The 23,876-nt window shown below is 34.2% G+C and overlaps 2 long non-coding RNA genes across 2 annotated transcripts in view; both read right to left on the reverse strand.

Annotated features, from left to right (window-relative positions):
- Window positions 1-2,753, reverse strand: part of LOC306665049 — a 33,044-nt gene extending 30,291 nt beyond the window's left edge. The window contains exon 1 of the long non-coding RNA XR_013764906.1: window positions 2,713-2,753. This is a non-coding gene — a long non-coding RNA (uncharacterized lncRNA). The remainder of the gene's footprint in view (window positions 1-2,712) is intronic.
- The window catches only part of LOC306665050, a 506,589-nt gene that overhangs the window by 369,411 nt on the left and 113,302 nt on the right, over window positions 1-23,876 (reverse strand). The gene's annotated exons all lie outside the window — the stretch shown is intronic.

Genomic DNA, 23,876 nt, shown 5'->3' on the forward strand with positions numbered 1-23,876 from the left:
TGAAGTAAAATGTTTTGCAAAAAATTAGTTTTTCATAACATAAATGACAAACTGGGGAATCGTTTTGTTTATGCAGGATTATTTTAAAGATTATCCAATTTAAGTAATAGGTAGAAATCATAAATATAAAAACAAATTTTTTCAGATAATGCTGTAAATTTTTCAAATAGACTTGAACACAGAACTACCATTGGATAATATTTTAAATAGTTTGAAATAACATATAAGAAAATTTAATTCAATTGATATCCATATTCATTCATGAGAAACAAAACAGAAAGCCGAAAACTAGAAAGTAATGAGTCATTGATAAGTATTACAAAATTAATCAAAATATTCTTTGAAATCTAAAAAATGTTCTCTATTTTTGAATAATTACTCTATCATTAACATTATGGATATTTAGTTTCTAAATAAGTGAGTGGTGAAAAATAGCTTCTAATTTTCTGTTTCCTGTTTCCCTAATAAAATATAAACTATGTAAATACATAAAAATAAGGTAACCACAGGATTTCAAATTTTACAAGTAAAAAATGTTCGTATCAGAAAAAGTGTAGGAGATGAGTGACAGATCAGTCAGTGAAATTCAAGGTATCTAAATTTACTAATATGGTGACAATTACCATTTCCTGAAAGCATGCTAATGTCTCACTCACATAGAATCTTTGTACAGCACAAATCTGAGCTAATATGAGTATTGAAATTACTATGCTTATTATTTACCTTTTTTATTTAATATCCCAAATATTTTTATATTATGAAATAAAGATAGTTTTATTGATTTTTTACCTTTCCAAACATGAAAATTGTTGTTGTTGAACTGTGAATAGAAAGTTCAAACATGCCTCATCTAGTGGTAGATGGAGATGCAAAAACTACAGTTTAGCAATTAGCTTTCATAGGACAAAAGGTTATTACCCAGTGATTTGTGTGGTTTCACATATCCTAATAATTTTTAGAGGATTCTTCTTATAATTAACACACATGGCAGTCTCTACATGGACTATCCATTGTTATTTAATTTTGATAAGACATAACTCCACATGGCAAACAGATGCATTGAAAATAGTCCTAAACCCAAATTCAGTTATCTTGAAAAACGTCCATATATTCTTGTTCTACATATTTCTATAAGCCAACATAAAAATAAGTGGACAGTGAGAGTCCTTTCCAAACATTCCCCCATAAATAGAGATTTGGGGGAAACTACTAAATCAGTTAATATGAAATAAAGGATATTATTTTGTGTTCATTGACATTTTCTAAATGATTTACTTCAATAGTGGTGATTAGGCTGAATGTCAAGTGTGCCATATTGTCTGCCCGCAGAGTCAGAGGTAAATGGGAAATTTTTTTTGACATTTTCATTTTGAAATGGTCTGACTAAATGACAGAGGGAACCAGCACTGAAGATAATACTACTATTCATACAGACTGCAAAATGAGTACACCAGTCAATAACCCTCCAATGCTTCAATGAAATTTTAAACGTTTTTCTTTGACTAGTAACACTGATACAACAGCAAAACAGAAATTAAAAGCAAGAAAATCTTTATTATGTGATCTCACAGGAGGAAAGAGTAGAAAGCTAGAATGTTGTCCAGCCTCTCTGGGTTCTACTATTCTGAGTGCTAACAAGGACAACTTGAACTTTGTAAGTCTGTTTATGGTGCTCTGGTTACAGGCTATCAATAAATAATAAGAAATTCTTTCAAAAGATACCATTGTTTTTATATTGAACATTAGTGTATTAATCATGTTTCACATTATGAAACATAGAGAAAATAATATATGAGGAATATTTATTTAAATCAACTTAATATTTTATTATGATGCAATAGCTCTAAGAATGAGCAGTTAAATTACGGATCCATCTATCTTGTTCTATCTGATTCAAATCATCTATCTGATTTAAAAATATCCTTTGCTGGTGAAAGAAAATTTTGTAATTTACAAATAGTGATGATTTCAAACCACATTTTGAAAAAGAAGCATGCAGCTAGTGGACTTACGTTGATTCCAAATTTTAACAAATTACAGTAATCAATAGAGCACACAGCAATGTAAGAGGATAGAACAGGATAGAGTCTAGAAATAAACTCATTCATTTATGGTAAATTGATTTTTGGCAAAGATACCAAAACAATTCGATGGGAAAGGATAATATTTACCACAAATGGTGCTGGAACAAATAGATACCTATATGTAAGCAAAATCCACAAAAACAAAAACAAACTTAGATGCTTACATCATGCCAGACTCAACCATTAAATAAGCATGTATCTTAGATTTAAGTATGAAAAGTAAAACTATACAAATTTTAGAAGGAAACGTAGGATAGATTATTGGTTTTCTTGAACTTTTAGAAAGGAAAAGTAAGAATGAAACAAAATAAAAACTATATTCTTCTCCAGAACCTCCAGAAAGGACTACTGCCCTGTAGATCCCTTGACCTTAGCCTAATAAGGCTTGTATCAGACTAATGACAATAGTACTATACAATAGTAAATTTGTGTAATCATTAAATTCTTTCAATACTTAAGACTTCTTAGACATGTTTCACAAAACCTGAGCTACAAAATTAAAAATTGATAAATTTGATTTCATCCAAATTAAAAACTTGTGGTTTTCAAAAGACATCATTAAGAAAATGAAAATACAAGCCACAGATTGAGGAAAATATTGGGAAATCATATATAAGAATGGACTTACATTCAGAAAGTCTTAGTTATCTAGTTCCACATGCTAAAGTGCTCTCATATTTAACTTTTAAAACATCAAGTCATGCAGTTTCTGAGGGTCAGGAATCTGGGAGTGGCTTAGCTAAGAGGTTCTGGCTCAGAGGTTACTGTGAAGTTGGCTGAGGCTGCAGTCATCTGCAGTTAAGAGTGTGTGCTTCCATGCCCACTCACGTGGTGGCTGGCATGCCTCAGTTCCTTGTTGACTATTGGCAAAATACCTCAGTTCCTTGTCTTGTGGTCCTCTTCATAGGCCATCTAATCATTTTCATGATGTGAAGCTGGATTTTCCTTCTTGAATGATGAAAAGAGGTGACAGGGGAGTAAGAGAGACAAAGAATAAGTAAAGAAATCAAGAAAAAAGCCATTATCTCTTATAGCCTAAGCTTGGGAGTGACATACCATCATTTCTGCCATGTGATATTGGTCCTATCGGTCAGACCAATCCTGGGACAGTAAGGAAGACAATACACATGATAATGAATCCCAGAATATAGTGTCATCTTAGAGGATGGCTATCAAACAAAGTATGTAATAAGAGGACAAATAACAAGGCAATGGACAAAGTAGTTTAATAGACACTTCACCAAAGAAAATATGTGAATGACTATAAAGCACATTAAAACATGTTCAACATCATTAGTAATTAAGATAATGCAAATTAAAGTAACAATGATATATAATTACATACAATAGAATAACTATAATAAAATAGATTGGCCATACAAAATATTGGCAAATATGTGGAGAAACTGGATTCATTCATTGCTGATGGAGATGTAAAATGGTATAGCCCCTTTGAAGAACAGCTTTGTAGGTTTTAATGGTTAAACATCCACTAGTATATGACTGAGCAATTCTAATATAGGCATTTATTCAAGAAAAATTAAAATACAAATCTGCACAAAGACTTGTACATGCATGTTTACAATACCATCACACAGTCAAAAACTAGAATGCATACAAATGCCAACAAAATATAGTGCATGCAATGGAATAAAATAATAATAAAGGAGAATGACCGATGGAAGCAAGAAAATACATCCCAATGACAGCTAAATGAGAGAAGCCATTTTTGTGAGTTTTCTTTTGCTGTCAAAATAATGTTTACAAACTTAATGACTTAAAACCACACAAATTTACTATATTATACTACTATAGCCATAAATCTCACACACATCTCACTAGGCTACAGTCAAGGTGTCCATAGGGTGGTTGTGTTCCTTTCTGGGGGTTTAGAGGCAAATATTTTTTTCCCCTAGTTTTTCTCTCTAGAAACTGCTTACTATGGCTTATGGCCCCTTCCTCCATCTTCCAAGCCAGTAGTGACAGCTTATGTCTTGCCCACCTCACACCTCTTTGGCCCTTCTTCCATTACTGTATCTCTCTGATGTAGAGGAGAAAGTTTCTGTGTGGTTAGGGATGATGTGATTAGATTGAGCCCACCCAGATAATCTTCCTATCTGAAAGTCTATTCACATCACCAAGTGCCTCTTGATGTGTGAGATAACATTCACAATACAAGGATTAGGGAGTGGACATCTTTGGGGGCTTCCATTCTGCCTACCACATCTTTTGTATGAAATTTCTAGAAAAAGCAGAACTAAATACATGAAAATTGTGTCAGTGGTTGTCTGGGACTGGAGATGGAAACACATTTCACTGAACCTGGACATGAGAGAGATTTTTTTAGAGTGAGGAAAGTCATCTGAAATTGGATTGTGATCAAACTTGCACAATTCTAAATTTTACACAAAATCACTAAGTTATATACTTCCAGTGGGTGAATTTTATGGAATATAAAATATACTTCAATAAAGGTGTTAAGTAATTTTAAATAAGTGGAGCAAAGCAAAAGAAAATAACGTATTGAAGTAATTAATATTATTAAAATAAGCACTGATCGATAAGGAGCTCTTATTTGGGATTGTGACTCCTGAAGAATTTGTTTCCTCCCAATCACCTGACTGAGTATTTTGGCTCATAATAATTACACAATCTATTAGCATATAATGTATTAATTATCTGCTGATCTTAAGTAAATTTTGACAGAAGTAAAAAAAATTATTGTGCACAGTGTAAGACTTCTGTACTCAAAGACCTACAAAAAGGCCTTTATTTGAATACTTCCATTGGATGAATTATAAACTTGTGAACACAGAGGCTAGAATCAGATTTCTTACTGTTCCATTCCATTGTACAAAGAAAAGTATGATTCATTATGGAAGATTCATAACATCCCATTTGTCAATTCATTTTTCCCTCATAAATAAATGGTAAATCTCTTTTCTACAGTTTCCTTTGCCTGGCAAGTGGTAAACCAGAACTCTGAAAACTCTGAGTCTTTTCTAAGTGCATAAACTAATGTACATAGATTTCATTGCTTAAACGACTAAGTAGTTGACATGTATTTGCTTCCCAAGAACTCAGGAGGGTTATGCTACCCTCTGCCCCTTTGTTAGTAATGACTCAGTAATTTATTCTGATTTACCTTAAAGGTATGAATAAGTTAGTTAACTGAAGGTGTGAATTGGTGGGTGGCACAGCCGGAAGTCTGATGCTGACATATTTAACTACAGGTGTTAATGTCTCACTGTGGCTGTTCCCATGATGACATTCATTTTGTTTTTACTTTGTGCCTTGAGGTCTCCTATGACTGAAGATGTAATGTCTGTGGATTGCTCTGAGATGAAAAGCTTATCTAAGGAGAAGGTATTACTGTACCGCAGAAGCATCTCCTTTAAAGCTTGTCAAAACAATGCTGATGGGAGTGAGGGCCTTAATGGGCCATGTCAACATGCTCTCACCTTGAAGGGCAAGAATGTGAGAATCAGCACCTACTTCTCTTAAATGCTCCTTCAAATAAATGAAGAAAGCATAATTGTTTATCTGATTTATTCTCTTTTATTATTTTTTACTCATTTTTCCCACCCTGTTCTTATTATTGGGGAGTTTTAAAACTCCCTTAACATCAATGGTCAAAAGTAATTCAGAAACACCAGATTTCCTTTTCTATGAAGTGATTGTGTCAAAAAAAAAAAAAAAAAAAAATCAGAAGCAAAATAGATACTCCCTGAAAAATGTAATTTTAGAGACATTCATCAAAGTCTGTATCTCACTTATTCTTTGTCAAGTAGGGTTAAGAAAAAGAAACATTTTTTCTCATTCTTTCTGTAAGCATAAGAGATTAAAAACATATTCATTTCTAATTAAATTGGTGTAAATGCTTGAACTATGAATAAAGAGACTCATCCTTCATTTGACTAGGCTTTGCCAGTCTGATTCAATAATACTTTTTTTCAGTTTTAGAGTCCTTACCAAAGCAATTTTATCCTTTTAAAAAGATATAGCCTGAATTTAATTACAGATTAGAGCAGTTTCTGTTACCAAAATGGCTTTGAAGAGTTTCAATTAATTGGAATAGGATAAAATGTATGTTCTATAACCAGTTTTAAGGGTGCTATTAAAATAAAACCTGACAAACATCAGGATTTTACTTCTGACCTGCTTCTCAGAGAATTTATTTTTATCCATAATTTGAAAAAGTCCTACAAGGAAACTCTGGTCTTCAGAAGAGACAAACCCAGGTAGAGGAAAATATTCAAGAAGTTATTGGGCCGGGCACAGTGGCACATGCCTGTAATTCCAGCAATTTGGGAAGCTGAGGCAGGAGGATCTCAAGTTCAAGGCCTTAGCAACTTAACCAGATCCATTCTCAAAATTTAAACAAACAAACAAAAAAAGGGTTGGGGATGTATCCCAGTGGTAAATTGTGCCTGGGTTCAATTCCCAATACCCAAAAGAAGGAAGAACGAACAGAGAGAGAGAGAGAGAGAGAGAGAGAGAGAAGAGAGTCCAGTGTTTCATATTTCTAGTTTTTAGTTGATATATTCATTTTTTGAAAACTAAATGTTATTTATAGGTGATATTGCATCTTGAAAACCAGAATAAGAAGATGTGGCAGAAGGAAGTCAGGAAATCTGGATTTCTACTTTATTACCGCTAAAAGAGATTGTGTGATCCAGAAAAAAGTCCCCATGTCCATGTCACAAAATAACAGAATTGACTTCATGTACCCTAATGAAACTAAACTCTAAAATTCTATTCCCAAACTCAACATGTTAATAATTATTCAAGTGGGTTGAACAATCACCTCCAAATTTCAGAAATTGGATCTCAAATTCCAGGACCATTCATGAAACTATGGGTTTATTGGAGTGGATGTGAGCAAGGAAGGAGCCAGGAGAGCTGTGCGAAAATTTCTCACAGCTGAAACGCAAGGCCTAATTCTTAAAATTTTCCACATCTCAGTTTTTGGTCCATTAGAAAGACTATAGGTGAAAAGGGCATATTCCTTAGATCCTGGCATTCATCTCATTACAAAGAGAAATGGGAAAAATAAATTCTCAAAATGGGACAAAATTCTTAAGTAACTCTCATTTCCTCTTTACTCCCCCACCCCCAGTCAAGCCACACAAAACATTTTTTCCCCAATTAGAAGTAACTAGTTGTAGCTATTTCAGTTTAGGTAAATGTCACTGAGTGGCATTTCCTGAGAAAAGTTCAGTAGACCAACCCAAAAGTACTAACATTTTTTTCCACCTCAGTCTTCAATGTTTTTTATTTTAACCTCTTTCCAATTGTCTTAGTATAAAAGGCAGATGTCTAAATGGCATAACTATAAGGAGTTCTGTAGAATAGTCAGTAGATGAGTAACTAGAGGTGCCATTTTCACCTGGAGACTGAAATTAGACTTTCTCCTGGTAGCCATTGCCAAATCCTGTGCTGGTACAGTGTCTGGTGAATGGGAGGGACTCAAAAAACGTTTGAGGAATGATGAGAATTCATTCCTCAAACTGTCTGTGTCAGTCTGTCCCTGCTCTCTGTTTGCGGGGAGGGGGGCGGGGTTTGCTTGAGTAAGTGGCAAACAAAGGTCATGGGAAAAATTTATTTTACCTATTACTTTCTCTCTCTCCAAGCTTTCTACCAGTTCTGATAAAAATGTCCTCTGCACTTTTCCTGACCATATAGTCCCCAAATTTCTACATCACAAATATTAGAAGATAAAGTATCTAAAATTATAAGTTCTCTAACTCCTGTTTTTCATCTGACCCACAGTTTGGGCTAAATAATGAAATCCTGAAGCCAATGGAATGTTTAAATTTTGGTTGGCTGAGGCTGAATGTTTTATGATTTTTGTCTTACAGTTTAAAAAATTGTATGTACTGGTACAGAAAAATATTGAATAGTTACTTACTGGATAAGTGACTTGGAGTGTGCACTGAAAGCTGTTTGAGGAAAGAATTCACTATAAAATTTGGTTGGTTCCTACAAAGTCTAACGCTTGAGCAATTCATTTAAACTTATCTGTATTCTCAAATTGCCCCTGTTTTGCCTCCTGCCATATCAGATGCAATTTCATGAGGTTATCTCTTGAAGGAAGAGCTTCTTGTCAAATACAAAAATAAGAATCAGAGATAAAGAGGTGGAGTTTCCTGCCTGAAATCAGCCAACAACATGCTGTGTCCATTATGATCCCTCCTGTTCAGTAAAGTGGAGATTGCCAGGCACTGCAGCAAATGGAGTTTCACTGAAGATCAAAGCAACGTAGACTGCTTTGACAGACTCTATGCTCCCTATTTTCATTTCCTGTAGGTGGTGAGCTCCTGAATTGTAGTAATTATCAAAGTCTCTGATTGAAGCAATTTGTTTCCTTCCTGACACTGAAAATGTCAAAAAAGCAGTGTAAAGTTCTGCTGTTCAATGGCCCTAACTTTATAGCTCATTTGTAACCATTCTAGTTAGTTCTAAGGTGGTAGGAATCAGAATGTTTTGTTTTAGGGTTTCTTTGAAGTTTCTTGCTGGAGTTTATTTTTAAACAGCCTTATGGATTTGTTTTATATTCATAAATAAATTGATTGGATCGCTCCTAATTCTTACTTACCAATTATACCTAATTAATTATAGTTGGCAGTTATAATTAAGAAAGTATATGTGATCCAATCATTTTTGTGGAAAATTTTGTAATTCTGTGATCTTCTAATTAAATTTCAAAATTAAAATTGTTTCCCAAACCATTCTTATGTCAATTAGTTTAAAAAGAATAAGCATGAGTAAAGAATGCACTCTGTTTTTCATTTTTATAAATCCTAGGATTGCTAGACATTGGGAAGAAAATTTTAATACTGAATCATTTGTGAACATGTGAACGTGCTTGTGATCATTTGAGACCTAATTGTCACATTTTCAGCAGATGAGATATTTTAAATAAATACATAAAACAATAGTAATTAATACTATAATTGGTATGCAGGTTAATAACTGAAACAGGAGGTAAACATTAAATAGAATCATAGGCTCTCTATCACAGAACATTAGACTGGAAATAAACCTACAAAAATCTCCCAGTATACTGAAAACCGCCGCTTCCTAGCCCGGCTTGCTTCAAGCGGCTCGCCCGCCGCTTCTTGCTCTTTCGGCCAGACCAGCGGGACAAAAGACACGTACTCTTCCGAAATTCATGAAGCAACTTCCCCTTTATTCAGTTATCACCCTCAATATATAAGCAGTCTCATGTATAAGCAATTGTAACCAGATATGTCCATCCAATCCTGTTAAAGGTCAAGCAGTCACTTGCTCCAGCATACATGTAAAGTATATCTGTCCACGTGCTAGTCGGCTGAACTGATTATCATACAGACAATTGTAAACGCTTCCTGCCTCTCTCCAGGCATAATCAGGATGCCATTTGCTCTCTGCCAGTCTCCATCTTTAGATGCACGTGGCATAACCCTGGGCCCCGGATTTCGCCCGCCACACCAGTAGAACTCCTACATTTTAAAAGTTGACAAAATTCAATTCCAGAAGAATAAACTGTCTCATTTTAGATTTTCAGCTAGTTGTTTAGTTGAGGCAATAATCCATATCCTCTACTTTTCATTCATTTCATTTGCCTGTTTCTAGACATACTAACTGAAAAACAAAAGCAGCTACAAATGTATTGAACTATTCATATAATTAGTAATTTAAATAGTCTGAAGTTAAACCTTGATATGTAGAAATATGACTGAACATACATTAGGCAGTTGTACATCTTTTAGGTTATGTTCAATTACTTATTGCTTAATATTTATTTCTTTGACACAAACAATTTTGACAATAAGAAATATTTTAAAAGGTCAAACATACACAATTTTCATCATCGAACTACAAAATTTTTATTTTTAACTTCTAATACTTATCCAAGCTTACATATTTTCTGACATTGTAATAATAAAGTAATATAATTTTGTTCTGCTTTTAAACTTACAGTCTACAAAGACATTGTCAAGTATTACATAATGTTCATAATTATTACTTCAGCAACTACATACTATTTCATTGACTTATTCCGATATTTATCCAACCATTTCCATCTTGTTGAGAAATTAGGTCATTTCCAACATTACTATAATTAACACTACTGTGAATTTTTGTATGCATTGCTCTCTCTTATTGTTATTCTTTAAACTATTTCTCTGTGAAAAAAATCACTGGATTTTAACTAGATATGAATATTTAGATATCAACAGCACTCATAGGGTATTTTGCCAAATTGTATTCCATGGAGGTTATATACTGTAGTTATGCTAAGGTCATAAAGGCTACTGTGATTGAACAACCCACTTCCACTGTCACCTGACGTGGAACCTGAAAACACTACAGAAGCCACAAGTAGGACTGATACTGTGTGTAGAAGGGCAGGCAGAAGTCTATAAAGATAATTTATAGGATATTTCAAAGACCGCCCCCCATTGTCTTTCTGAAATTTCCAGCAATACAATTTCTCAGTAACTTCTTAAGGAGTTAGGTTAATAAAGGTAAGGCATTTGTAGACCAAGAAAGGTAAAACAATTTAAAATGAATATATATACAGATTATACTTTATACAATTAACTCTTATTACCAATTTTAATTCTAAGCAAAGGCTCAATCCTCCAAATAAGCACTAAGGAAGAGGTTGAGAACGTTAAACTATTAAGTGAAAGAAAATAGGAAAGTGAACTTAAATCTCTCTTAGGTCACACATTATGTTCCCTACACAAAGCACACTCAAGTTAATGAGAAAGTTGTGCTTTCTCACAATTCTTTAGGATTCAGTCCCAAGATTCACAGGACTGTGCTGATGGATTTACTTGCTTATTGTGGTTCAACAGTCCTTTCCTGGGAAAAGCAACCATATAGCTACTACTGACTGCAAAGCTGCTGTGTCCTAGCTGCTTTCTTTGGTACTTCTTGTTCAGAACTTCATTTAGTTCTCACAACTCTATATGGCATTGTTTATTCCCTTCATGTTTTATACATAGAATTCAAGGCCCAGGATGTTCAAGTATTTTGCATAAAGTCAAAAGTTCTAAGTTATGAAATGGCAGAGCAAGATCCACCCTTCTCTGAGTGACTGCTATTTCAAGTACCTCTTCATGTGGTACTGTCACAGTGAGGGGGGATTTCTGCTAGAATATGTTAATAACTTTTCTGGGATATCTGAATTATATTGTGATTTTTCCATTCATAAAATTTGGAAAACCTTTTGGCTCATTCTTTTTCTCAGAAAGTTAGTCACATTGGGCATTAACTCCATTATTTTATGTGTATCCAGGAAAATACAAATGGGAACCACAGTAGTGACCCAACATGAACTCTCTGATGTTTTATGAAATGTTACATTTTGCACTTAATCTTCATGACTGAAGTGTACTAAAGTCACAACACATATTCCAAATCAGCAGTTGTGTTGCCAGTAGAATCTCGACAATACTAATTCAGAGTTAACAACCACTCTGATTCATCTCTTCAGATTCAGATCCCATAAAAACAAAGGATGAAGTCTCATGACTTGTACTGAAATGTCTCGAAATATAATTCATAAAAAGTAATTAAATCTGAAGATGTGCTTGGGTCTGAATATACCTGTGTCATAAGTGCAGAGACCTCAGATTTAATGACTTCAAGTCATCAAATTAATTAAGTTGATCTTGCAGCAAATCGTTTAAAATCACTCTCAAGAATGTACATAGTGTTAGTTGTAATGATCTTGGTACAAAGTTAAGAAAAAACACTTTTCATTGCTTCAAAAACTTCACCCAAGGAAAGATTGGATGGATACTAAGATTTTTAAAGTTTAAAGAATTCCACCACAAATTTAAGAAGGGGAAAACACTAACTGTGCAATTTATATATTATTAGTGAATATTTAATATAAAATACTCATACTAGAGATTCATAAGAAAACTATTTGAGTCTATAATAGGGAGAAAGATACTGGCCGGGAATAGATCTTGAAATTTTAACTGCAAAGAAAGAAATTCAACTGCATATCCAGACTGCTTTTATGTAGATCTTTAAATTCTATATATTTAGTTACAAATATGTGACAAGTTAAGTCCTGTAAAGGGGAAAGAACAGGGTTCCATGTAGGTGCACACAACCCTGGAAATCTGCTTGTAAATTGTTTGGCTCTTAAAATGTAATTTTTTGTAGAAAATATTTCAAATTATAGCCTCTCCCCACCTGAAACCCATTGAAGGTAATTAAGTTGAACTGTGGTTATACTTGAGACAGAGTTCTGATTTCAGGGAGGAAAGGGGCAGAGAACGTATATTTACTTCTCTTTTTCTGGCTACAGGGCTGGCTCTGGATAAAATTTGGCATAGGCAATGTGTCCAGGAATTCATACTTCTTTATATTTATTCCTTTCTCCCCTGAATGTTGTCTGCTGGTTGGTTTTCCTGTATGTTATACCTACTTCCTGTTTTAAGCCATGCTTACTGGCACATTATCCAGCACATCTACCTAAATACTCTGTGCCTCAAGATCATCCCTGCTCCTCTTGCCCCGACTACAGGGCCTTGCAAACAGAAGGTACTCAATAATTATTCACTGAAAGAATGATTGAAGGAAATAGAAACGAAAAGGATGTGGAGCTCACTGAGCCTCCGCCCTACAGCCTCTTCACTTTCTCTTCTCATACATTCTCAGCTCCTCTTTAAGTTTCCTATGTTTGTTGTTCTCTGAAATGATTTCCTTGGGAGCAAGAGCCTGAGTTCCAACAAGTATGATAAGGGTGGACTATGAGGACAGCAATGCAGACATTCTAGAGAGTTTCAGAGCTGACGATGGAAGACACACCTTATTTTTAAATGATGTAAATGATGAGGCTGCATAGCTCCAAAGGCCATTATGAATCACTGGGAAACAAGGTAAGTATGACCGTCTCAGACTTCCTTCCCACGTGTTCCAAACAGTGGCAGGACCTTTGAGCAGTCATCTGTCTGTCCTGTCCAGTGTGGCGAGGGAAAAAAGAAAATCATTCAGCTACTATGCTCCTGCTCTACCACCACAGAGTTGACGCCCTCGAGGTGGAGCCTGTGGTAATTCCTGGGCAAGGTGCCCCTTAGGCCTTTCCTGGGCTGCATACCTATCTCATTGCTAAACTGTGTCTGGTTAGAAAGTCCATGCACATGCTCTTGTATGGTCAAAAGAAGAGACACCTCCTCAGTACAGAACTCACTCAAGGCTGGACCTGGGCACATGGCAGGCTGCTGGCCAAAATGTGCCCACTAAGCCCCTAACAAATGAATCATGAATCTGGGTGACTGGAGAGACAAATGTTTACCATGGAACAGTAACAAAAAGTCTGGGCTTTTTGCCATTTAGGAACAAAAAAAGAAAAAGCATGAGCTTTCTTGTCCTTTCCTGGATAGAATGCTAAGAATGTGTAGTGCATTATGAGATGGCAGACTGAATGTGTAGTGCATTCAGTCTTTGGTGGGGCATACTGGAAAAAAAAAAAAAAAACCCAAGATTTTTTTGGTAGGATATGTTATATATATTTATACACACACACACACACACACTCACACACACATATATATACATATTATATATATATATATATATATATATATACACGCACATATATTCTTTTGTAATGACAGACTTGGTTTTATCATAAAACAAAGTGGGATGTTACTATTACAATCTGCCCATTTTTCTATCACATCCCTTTTTTTATTTAAGGCTATAGAGCAAGCAGTCTCTGTTTTACTCATTGAACACCAAGAATGAAGAGAATAATATAATTTATGAGCAGAGGCTATTACTCTGCTCACTATCAATTCCAGCTATGCCACTAGCTAGCTGTGTGACTTCTGGCAAGTTACTTAACATCTTCCTCTCTGGTTATTAAAATCAGACAATATGTTTATACATGTTAAGAACTAAGAACAGTGCCTGCAATAGATTAAATTCTCCATAAATGTTACTTGCACATTATTTGTTTACTTGTATTGTTTCTAAACTTAGAATTAGGATGGAATTCTACTTGTAGCATTATGATCAAAGAGCCCAAAATAGCCACCAATAGCTATTTAGGTTGGCTAGTCTAGGTTGGTTTGTTCATCTAAAGAAAGTTACCTGGCAGAGGTATTTTAAATTAACTATTTGTTCATTGTTCACATTGTCTTGACTTGATATTTTACTCATACGCTGTATTTTATCTGCCTTTCTTACTGTACCTGATGAATTCCAGAAAATGGAAGTAAAGAAAATGAGAGTCCCACGACACTGGAAATTTAGTACAGTAATGTAACTTATTCCAGAGAAAAAAATGAGGAAAAAACTGTAAAATATTTCTAAATAGTTTATTATTGGCATTCTATTGTATATAGAAGTATTCATTTTTCCATTTGATGAGCAGAATGCTTTTTCTTCAGCTATTCTCTGCTAATCTGACAAATTGTATCAGACGTTGACCACTGTTCAACATGCAAAGACTTTAGAGTTTCTTATCTTCATTTGAATATACAAAGAGAAGTGAGACCATGAAACTGTTTAATTATATTGTAAATGCACCAGGAAGCTTCCTCTATGTAGAGAAGTGATCTATTAAGCATTCCATTGATCAATGGAAGATTTACAGCTAATAAAAATTTTGCAGTTGGGACTCATCACTCTATGCAAGATGTTTGAGAAAGAGAGTAGAGAAATTGAGGCAATTTGAACTACTAACACAAAGTTATGACACTCATTCTATAGGACTACTAATGTGATATATGATTTCTAACTTTAAGACTGAGTAATGAAGGGAAGAAAAGACATAAAATTTTACAAACTTACTTTACAGGATACCTTTTTTAGAGACTCTAAAAATATCAGTAGGGACCTCACATAAAAATTCCTTGTAAGGTACCCTTTCCCCAGAACTTCTCTTTATCATGTAAACTTCAAGTTCAGTTACATTGTAAGCTAGAGAATAGGGAAGTAGGAAAGGAGGTTTAGGAGTTATCCTAATCAAAAATACCCCTAAATCTTGTCTGCATATGCTAATCTACTTGACATTTAAAGATTTTTTTTTTTTTTTGGTTCTGGGGATTCAACTCAAGGGCACTGGACCACAAGCCACATCCCTAGTCCTATTTTGTATTTTATTTAGAGACAGGGACTTACTGAGTTGCTTAGTACCTTGAGGTCGTTGAGGCTGACTTTGAACTCGAGATCTCCTTTCTCAGCCTCCCAAACTGCTGGGATTACAGGTGTGCTCCACCTCACCCAGTAAGAAGTTTGTTCTTATTTATAAAATTAATCATATTTTGAGTAAGAACATAAACGAGATTGCAGAAGAGAAGCCCCAGTCCCTTCTTGCCCATGGGATAAACTGATTCAGCAACAACACAAGGAAAAATTTCTTTGTGATAAACAATTAACGATTTAAGAACAATTTAAGAAGCCTGTGCATCCCAGATGAGCTAAAATCAGCTGCATCAAAGCCAATAGAACACTCAACTTCCTAAGTCCTTCTTCTGCCACATGTCACATTTGAGAGGAAAAAATCCCATCTTTTCCCTAGGGAGGGGGAAAAAAAAGTTTGGAACATATGCCTTATGTTCAGTTTTTAAAGAGGGACTACTGATTAAGGATTGGATTTTCCTTGCATGAATTTAAACTGACAGAAAAGAGTATCAGGTCGAAGATCACTGAGAATAAGGACGACAGTTTGAACTAGTAAGCTCTCACTGTTTTCCTGCACCTCAACTCCCTGTGGAACCAATGAAAGGTGGGGAGGGCAACTCTCAGCTTCTCCTTGGGAATGGAATGAGTTGTAGCCTACATTCCATTTTCAGGGGGCTACACCAGGAATGGGTTTTAGTCTTGCCTGACTCAGACCACTGATAGACTCTGGCATACTTTAGATGGGGGCCACTTTGAAGAAGAAAAAGCTGATTTCTTTGCTGTTTCTTCAGAGGACCTCTGCTACGACAGACAGGAACCAATACAGTCAGATGCTTCTTCCTTGAAGGGGAAAGAATAGAGTATAACTCCAATATTTCAGCTTCTCTGGGTACTTTTTAGTATACTTCTAGGACTGGTTTCTGTATCACCTGATTTGTAGCATTAATGAGACCTGGAATTCTCTAGATGCTTGAGACCGGCTGAGAACCAAGAAAATCTGGGTACTATGATACTGCATCAAAATAATCGCAGTATAGAATACAAAACACAATGTAGCTCAGGAGTTTTTTCTTAGAGCGAAGTTGAGGGGGTGCTGGTGGAAGAAGAAATAATCATATATTAAATGTTCTGGCTTTTGAAGAAGGGTGTCTTCCAGAGATACTGATTTCTGTTTCACCTGTCTCTAAGCACTGATAGGTCCTGACATATTCTAGATGATGGAATGCTGAGAACAAAACAGTTGTGAAGCTTGCTGATGTGACAGAGGTTCGGTAGTCCAGCAGAGGAAAATTGGTTTGATGCTCTTTTTTTTTTTTTTTTTCCTTGAAGACAGGACAGAGAGGTGAGTGTAACATGGTTCCAACATTGCAGCTTTTCAGGGGTGGAAGGTTTGCCTGAGGGAGTGATGTCTGCCTTACTGGTATAAGAGCACTGGCAGTATCTGGAATTATTTGGGTACCTGGGTGGGTTACTGAGAAAGAACTGAATGTTTTACAGAAGCTTCAAAGAATGTGTAGTACCACAGACATACACCAGAGTAAGCAAGAGATTATGAGCTCCTGAAAAAAGAAATTAGCAAAACCCATTAGGGAATTTACATATCTGAGTTCAGAGATGACAAATCGCCAGAAAATGTTTGAGAGGCTCCCAGAATATTCAGCCTGATTGGTGAAGGTTTTTCCTGTATGAAGCCAGTCCATAAACACTGGGAGAGGTTTTTTTTTTTTTGTTTTTGGTTTTTTTTTTTTTTTTTTTTTAAATTTATGGATTCCTACACAAAGTAACAAGGTACAAAAAGAAACAAGGAAACTTGACCCAACCAAAGGAACAATATAAATATCCAGAAACTGACCCTAAAGAAACTGAAGTGTATAAATTACTTGACAAAGAATTTAAAATAACCATATGAAAATTCTCAATGAGATAAAGAGAAATGATTCACGAATAAAACCAGAATATTAATAAAGAGATAGCATATATTAAAAATAACTAATCAGTAACTGAAGAATAAATAACTAAATTAAAAATTTCACAAAATTAATTTCAACAGCAGATTTGATCCTTTAGAATAATTAGTGAACTTGAATACAGGTCATTTGAACTTATTCAATTGAAATAAGGGGGTTAAAAAAGAAGGAATAAGAGAGAAGAAAGTCTTGTGAGCTTATGGGACACTCCTGAGGACACATATAGGAGTCCCAGAGACATAAGTGAGATACAGTGACAGCTTATCTAAGGAACAAATGACTGAAAACTTCCCAATCTCAGGAAGGAAATGGACTTTTGAATTCAAGAATCCTAACAAACCCTGAATAAGAATATAGAGAAGAATATAATGAGACATTATAATTAAATCATTGAAAATTTTAAAAAAAAGAAAGAAATTTTGAAAGCTGTGAAAGAAGTGACTTATCAGGCACAGAAAAACATAAAACTATCCATGGATTTCTCATCAGAAACATTCCAGGCCAGAAGGAAATGAGATAGTATATAGAAAAAGCTATAAGAAAAGAAAAAAAAAAAAAAATTAAAGAACACCTGCCAATCAAGAATGCCATCTTTAGCAAAACTTTTATGCTTAAAAATGAAGTAGAACTAGAAACCTTTCATTATCACTAGAGTCAACTTAGAAGACATACTAAAGGGAGTCCTTGAAGTCCAAAAGCAGCAACACAAAAGCATAAGGAAGCATAATACTTTCTGGAAATGGTAACCATATAAACAAGTATAGAATACTGTAATACTGTAATGGGAGTATATGGATCACTGTGAATTCTAGTATAGAATTAAAAGTAAATATAACTATAAAACATGTAAATATATATGAAAGTATAAAAAATACATTTTATGACAAATTACATAAAGCAAATGTGGGAATTAAAATTTAGAGTTTTGTGTATGAGTGAAGATTAGTTGTTATCAGCTTGAAATATATATATATATATATTTTTTTTTTTTTTTTTTTGTGGTACTGGGGATTGAACTCAGGGCCTTGTGCTTGCAAGGCAAGCACTCTACCAGCTGAGCTGTCTCCCTAGCCCGGAATATATTCTTATAAATATAAGATGCTTTATGTAGGCCCTATTTTAATACAGAGAAACTATCTATTAAAGATATACAAAACTAATGAGAAGGAATCAAAGAATGTCACAAAAAATAAATAAATAAAATAAAACACAAAAGGAGAGAGCAAGAAAGGACAAAAAAAACTACAAAACAAAAAAATAATGAAATCGTCATTTTTCTATCAGCAATTACTTTAAATGTAAGTATATTAAATTCTCCAATAAAATGGCAGAGTACTGATGGACAAAAACCATAATCTAACTATATGCTGACCACAATAGATTTTCTTCAGATTTAAGGACACACATAGGCTGAAAGCCAATGAAAGGAAAATGATTTTCCATGCAAATGATAATCAATGAAAAGGAGAGGTAGACATATTTATACTAGTCAAAATATACGTTCATTCAAAAACTGCCACAAACACATTATACAATGATTAAATACTCAACAATCCAAGAAGTTAAAACAATTATGAATATACACACACAACATCAAAGCACCTAAATATATACAGCAGACTTTTGACAGAAATGAGAAATAGACAGGAACACAATAATAGTGGGTGATTTAATCACCCTATTTCGAATAATGGATTGAACAACTAGAGAAATGATGGGTAAGGAAATAGAGAGCTTGACCAATACTGTAGACAAAAGAAATCTAGCATTATTGTTATGGTTTAGATGTATGTTGTCTCCCAAAAGCTCATGTGCAAGACAAGAAGGTTTCAAGGTGAAAAAATTGGGTTATGAGAGATTTAACCCATTCAGTGCATTGATCCCCTAATAGGGATTAACTGAGTAGTAACTGAAAGAAGATAGGGTATGACTAGAGAAGGTGGGTCACTGGGGTCATGTCTTTGGGGTATATATATATTTTTTGTGGAGGTATATATAATTTGTCCTTGTTGAGCAGAGCTCTCTCTCTGCTTTCTGGTGTGATGTCTTGAGCTGCTTCCCTCCATCACTCTCTTCCACTATGATGTTCTGCTCACCTCAAGCCCCAAGAAATGGAGCCAGCTGTTTATGGACTGAAATCTCTGAAACCATGAGCCCCAAAATAAACTTTTTCTCCTCTAATGGTTCTTGTCAGTTCTTTTAGTCATAGCAGCAAAAAAAGCCAACTAAACAGTCATATATAGAATATTCTATCCAATGAAAGCAGGACATATATTCTTCCTTTTTTCAAAATATGCTTTTAGTGTAGATGAACACAGCACCTTTACTATTATGTGGTGCTGAGGATTGAACCCAAGGCCTTACACATGCGAGGCAAGCATTCTGCCACTGAGCTGCAACCCCAGCCCCACGTTCTTCTTAGGCATACATGTAACATTCTTCTGTGTGGAACACATGGTAGGTCACAAACAAGTCTTAACTAAATTAAGAAGATTTAGATCATACCAAGTATCTTTCTTAACCACAGTGAAATGAAACCAGAAATCAATAACAGAAGGAATTTTGGAAAAAATCACAAGTATGTGGGAATTAAACAATATACTTGTGAACAACCAATGAGTGAAAGAAGAAATCAAAAAGGAAATTCAAAAATATCTTGAGACAAATGAAAATAAAAACACAGTATAGCAAAACTTACAGGATGCCTCAAATATATGCCTAAGAAAGATATTTATAGTGGTAAATGCCTGTGTAAAAAAGAAGAAAGGGCTCAAATAAACAACATGCCTTCATACCAAGGTTCAAGTTATAGATAAACAAACTAAACACACTTAAAAAAATAAATATATAATAGAAATTAGAACAGAAATAAAATAAAAGGAGAACAGAAAATATCAATGCATGTGTTCTTTTTCTTTTTTTGGAAAAGATCAAGAAAATTGAAAGCTCCTATCTAAACTAATAAAAAAGATAGGACTCAAATAAATTAAAAAACTAAAAAAGGAGACACTGTAATGACGCCACAGAAATTTAAAAAAATGAAACTACAGTATATAATTATTTGCTGACAAATTAGATATCCTACAAGTAGTAGCTACAGAAATATATAAACTTCAAGACTGAAAAATGAAGAAACAGAAAACCTGAACAGAGCTTAAAGTAGTATAGAGATTGAACTGGTAATTAAAAACCTCCCAAGTCTAACCCAGGATGAGATGTTTTCATTGGAAGATTACACTAAACATTAAAGAAGTAGCACCAATTTTTCTCAAACTCATCCAAAACATTGAAGAAAATGAACGCTTCCAAATTCTTTTTTTGAGGCATAATTATCCCGTATCAAACCAGATGAAGACACTACAAGAAAACTGCAGACCAATATCCTTGATAAAAATAAGTGCAAAAATCTTCAACAAAATACTAGCAAGCCAAATTAATCAACATATTAAAAAGATTGTACACCACAATCAAGTAGGTACTATTCCTAGGATGTTAGAATGCTTCAATATAAAAATCAATCAACATGATACATCACACTAACAGAACCAAGAGTAAAATAAAATGGTCATCTAATCAGATGCAGAAAAATCACTTGACAACATGCAATGCCCTTTCATAATAAAATCACTCAGAAAACTAGGAAGGAGTTCATCTAAAAAAAAATAGAATTCACATGTACAAAGTCCACAGCTAACATGATACTCAATAGTGAAAAGCATTAAGACTTATCAGCTAAGATCAGAAACACGGCAAGGATGGTCCCTCCCATCACTTCTGTTCAGCATAGTTATAGAAGTCTTATCTAGAAAAATTAAACAAGAAAAAAAGTTATCTAAATCTGAAGGAAGAAGTAATATCATCCCTCTTTTCAGATGGCATGATCTGATAACTAGAAAATCATAAAAATTCTACAAAAAACATTTAGAACTAATTAATGAATACAGCAAACTTTCAGGATACAAAAAACAATTGCCTTTCTATATACTAACAATTAACAATGAGCAGCATCAAAAAGAATAAAATACTTAGGAATAAACTTAACCAAGGAGGTGAAAGACTTCTATACTGAAACTATAAAACAATGTTGAGAGAAATTGAAGAAGATGCAAATAAGTGGAAAGATATCTGTGTTCATGGATTGGAATATTTACTATTGTTACAATGTCCCTACTCCCTAAAGTGATCTACAGACTCAATACAATCCTTATCTATGTCTCAATGATATTGTTGCAGAAACAGGAAAATAATCCTATGATTTTCATGGAAACAGAAAGGACACTGAATAGCCAAAACAATCCTAAGAAGGAAGAACATTTTGAAGGTCTTACACTTCCTATCCTCAAACCACACTACAAAGTTCCAGTTATTAAAATAGTATCCTAGGAGTGAAGACAGCCATAAAGATGAATAGAATTAAATGGATAGCTGAGAAAAGAGCTCACGGAGTACAACCAAGTGATCTTCCACAAGGATGCCAAGACTACACAATGAGAAGAGAGAGTCTTTTTCCGAACTACTCTTAAGAAAACTGGATAACCACATGCAAAACAACAACAACAACAACAAAAATTAGACAATTAACCTATATCATACACAAAAATCAACTCAAAATGAAAAAAGACTTAAACACCTGAAACTATAAAACACTTAGGAAAAAACATAGGGAAAAAACTTCATAACACTGATCTTGGCAATGATTTCTTGCATATAAAACCAAAAGCACTAGCAATAAAAGTAGAGTAGACAAGTGGGACTAAATTAAACTGAAAAACTTCTGCACAGCAAGTTAAACAATTAGCAGATTGGAAAGAAAACCTATGGAATGGAAGAAAATAGTTGCAAACCATATACCTCATTAGGGGTTAATATCTAAAATATATGAGGAACTCATAACTAGAAAATAATAACAAAAAATAAATAATCCCATTTTTGAAAAAAAAGAAAATTCACTTGAGTAGACATTTCTGCAAAGAAGACTTACAAATAGTCAACAAATATATGAAAAGATGCTCAACAAATGATACTCATTGATCACCAGGAAATGTGAATTAGAACTATAATGAGATAGTTTTAATTTTTATATCTGTTTGCATTAGATTTACATATACCAAAACCTGAAAATTATAAATGTTGGCAAGGATGTAGAGAAATGGAACTCTTGTGCATTGTTGTTGGGAATCTGAAAATAACGCAGCCCTATAAAAAAATAGTACAGAGTTGTCTCAAAAAATTAAAAATAGAACTACTAAATAATCATCAATCCTACTTCTCTGTATTTATCAAAATAATTGATAAGGCATTCTCAAAGAGATATTTGTACTCCCACGTTTATTGAAGCATAATTCGCAATAATCTGGTGGTAGAAACAAACTAAATGTCCACTGATGGATGAATGGATAAAGAAACTGTGATGCAGGTATAGAGTAGAATATGATTTAGTGTGAAAGGAAGGAAATCGTGTCCTATGTTCCAACATGAATGCACCTTACGGAAATCATGCTAAGTGATATAAGCAAATTGCAGGAGGAAAAGTACTGAATGATTCCATCTATATGAGGCACCCAAAATTGTAAAATTCACAAAACAGAAATGAAAATGGTGTTTTCCAAGGACTAGAAAAAGGAAGAAATGGTAGTTTCAAGTTTCCATGCAATGGGCAGTGGGTACAGAGTGTTAGTCTTGCAAGATTAAAAACATCAAGTGATTGCTGTATAACCATTTGTATATAGTTTTGTACACATTGTATATACACTGCACACATTAAAATCTATTGATAAGCTATGTTGTATTTTTACCACAATTAAAACAAAAACAAAAACCAAGAAGTAGTCAAAACAAAAACAGGTAGCATGTTGGATTTGTCCTCAAGACTGTGGTTTGCTGACCTTTGCAGTAGAATCATAGTTGGTACATGCTGATGCATTATTATAACTGTTGCTACTTTCCTTGGGGAAATTTCCTTCTTGGCAAATAACTCTAGTGCTGACCTTTATACAGCCTTTAATTAGGTTATAATGAAAACACATCTCACCTTTTTGAATTAATGAGGATCAGTCAAAACAGACTTATCATATAAAACTCACAGCCTCAGACTTTCCACAACAGCTCATTTATGTTTTTCATCAGAAAGAAAACCAATAAAGTATTTTCTCAGATAATATATCTTCCCCTGATATTTAAACCTTTTTGAAGCACAGAGTTTAATTTGACACAAGACATTGTACTGAGAAACATGCACAAATAGCAGCAGCCTGGTTGATGTGATTTTATTAAATTTGAAAGTCATTTACACTGAATGATAAACTGTCAATCAATAATTGTATGAAATTAAATTAAGACAACACCAAATGAAAGCAAGGCACTATACTGCTCAGCATGAAAGAAACTGCTTCCTTCTTCCCTCCACTGTCATATTTCTCACTTATAGAGCCCCACTCCTAAAATTATCCTTAACCTTCAGAATTTTTCAGGTTAGTTGTGACTAATCAGCCCTGGTATCCTTCACCATTTCCAGGGGTGAAGCCCACACCTGGATATTCTGGTGGTGGTTTGTTAGCAACTGAAGTATACCTACTAGCAATGACTTAACTTCTTCTTGTATTTTTTTCTAAGAGCTAAAATAAACAATTTCTTCTTAAATTGAAAAATGTTTATGTATTATTTCATAAATCACCTTATAATT

The sequence above is a fragment of the Sciurus vulgaris genome (assembly GCF_902686455.1).
Source record: "Sciurus vulgaris genome assembly, chromosome: 7".
Lineage (NCBI taxonomy): Eukaryota > Metazoa > Chordata > Mammalia > Rodentia > Sciuridae > Sciurus > Sciurus vulgaris.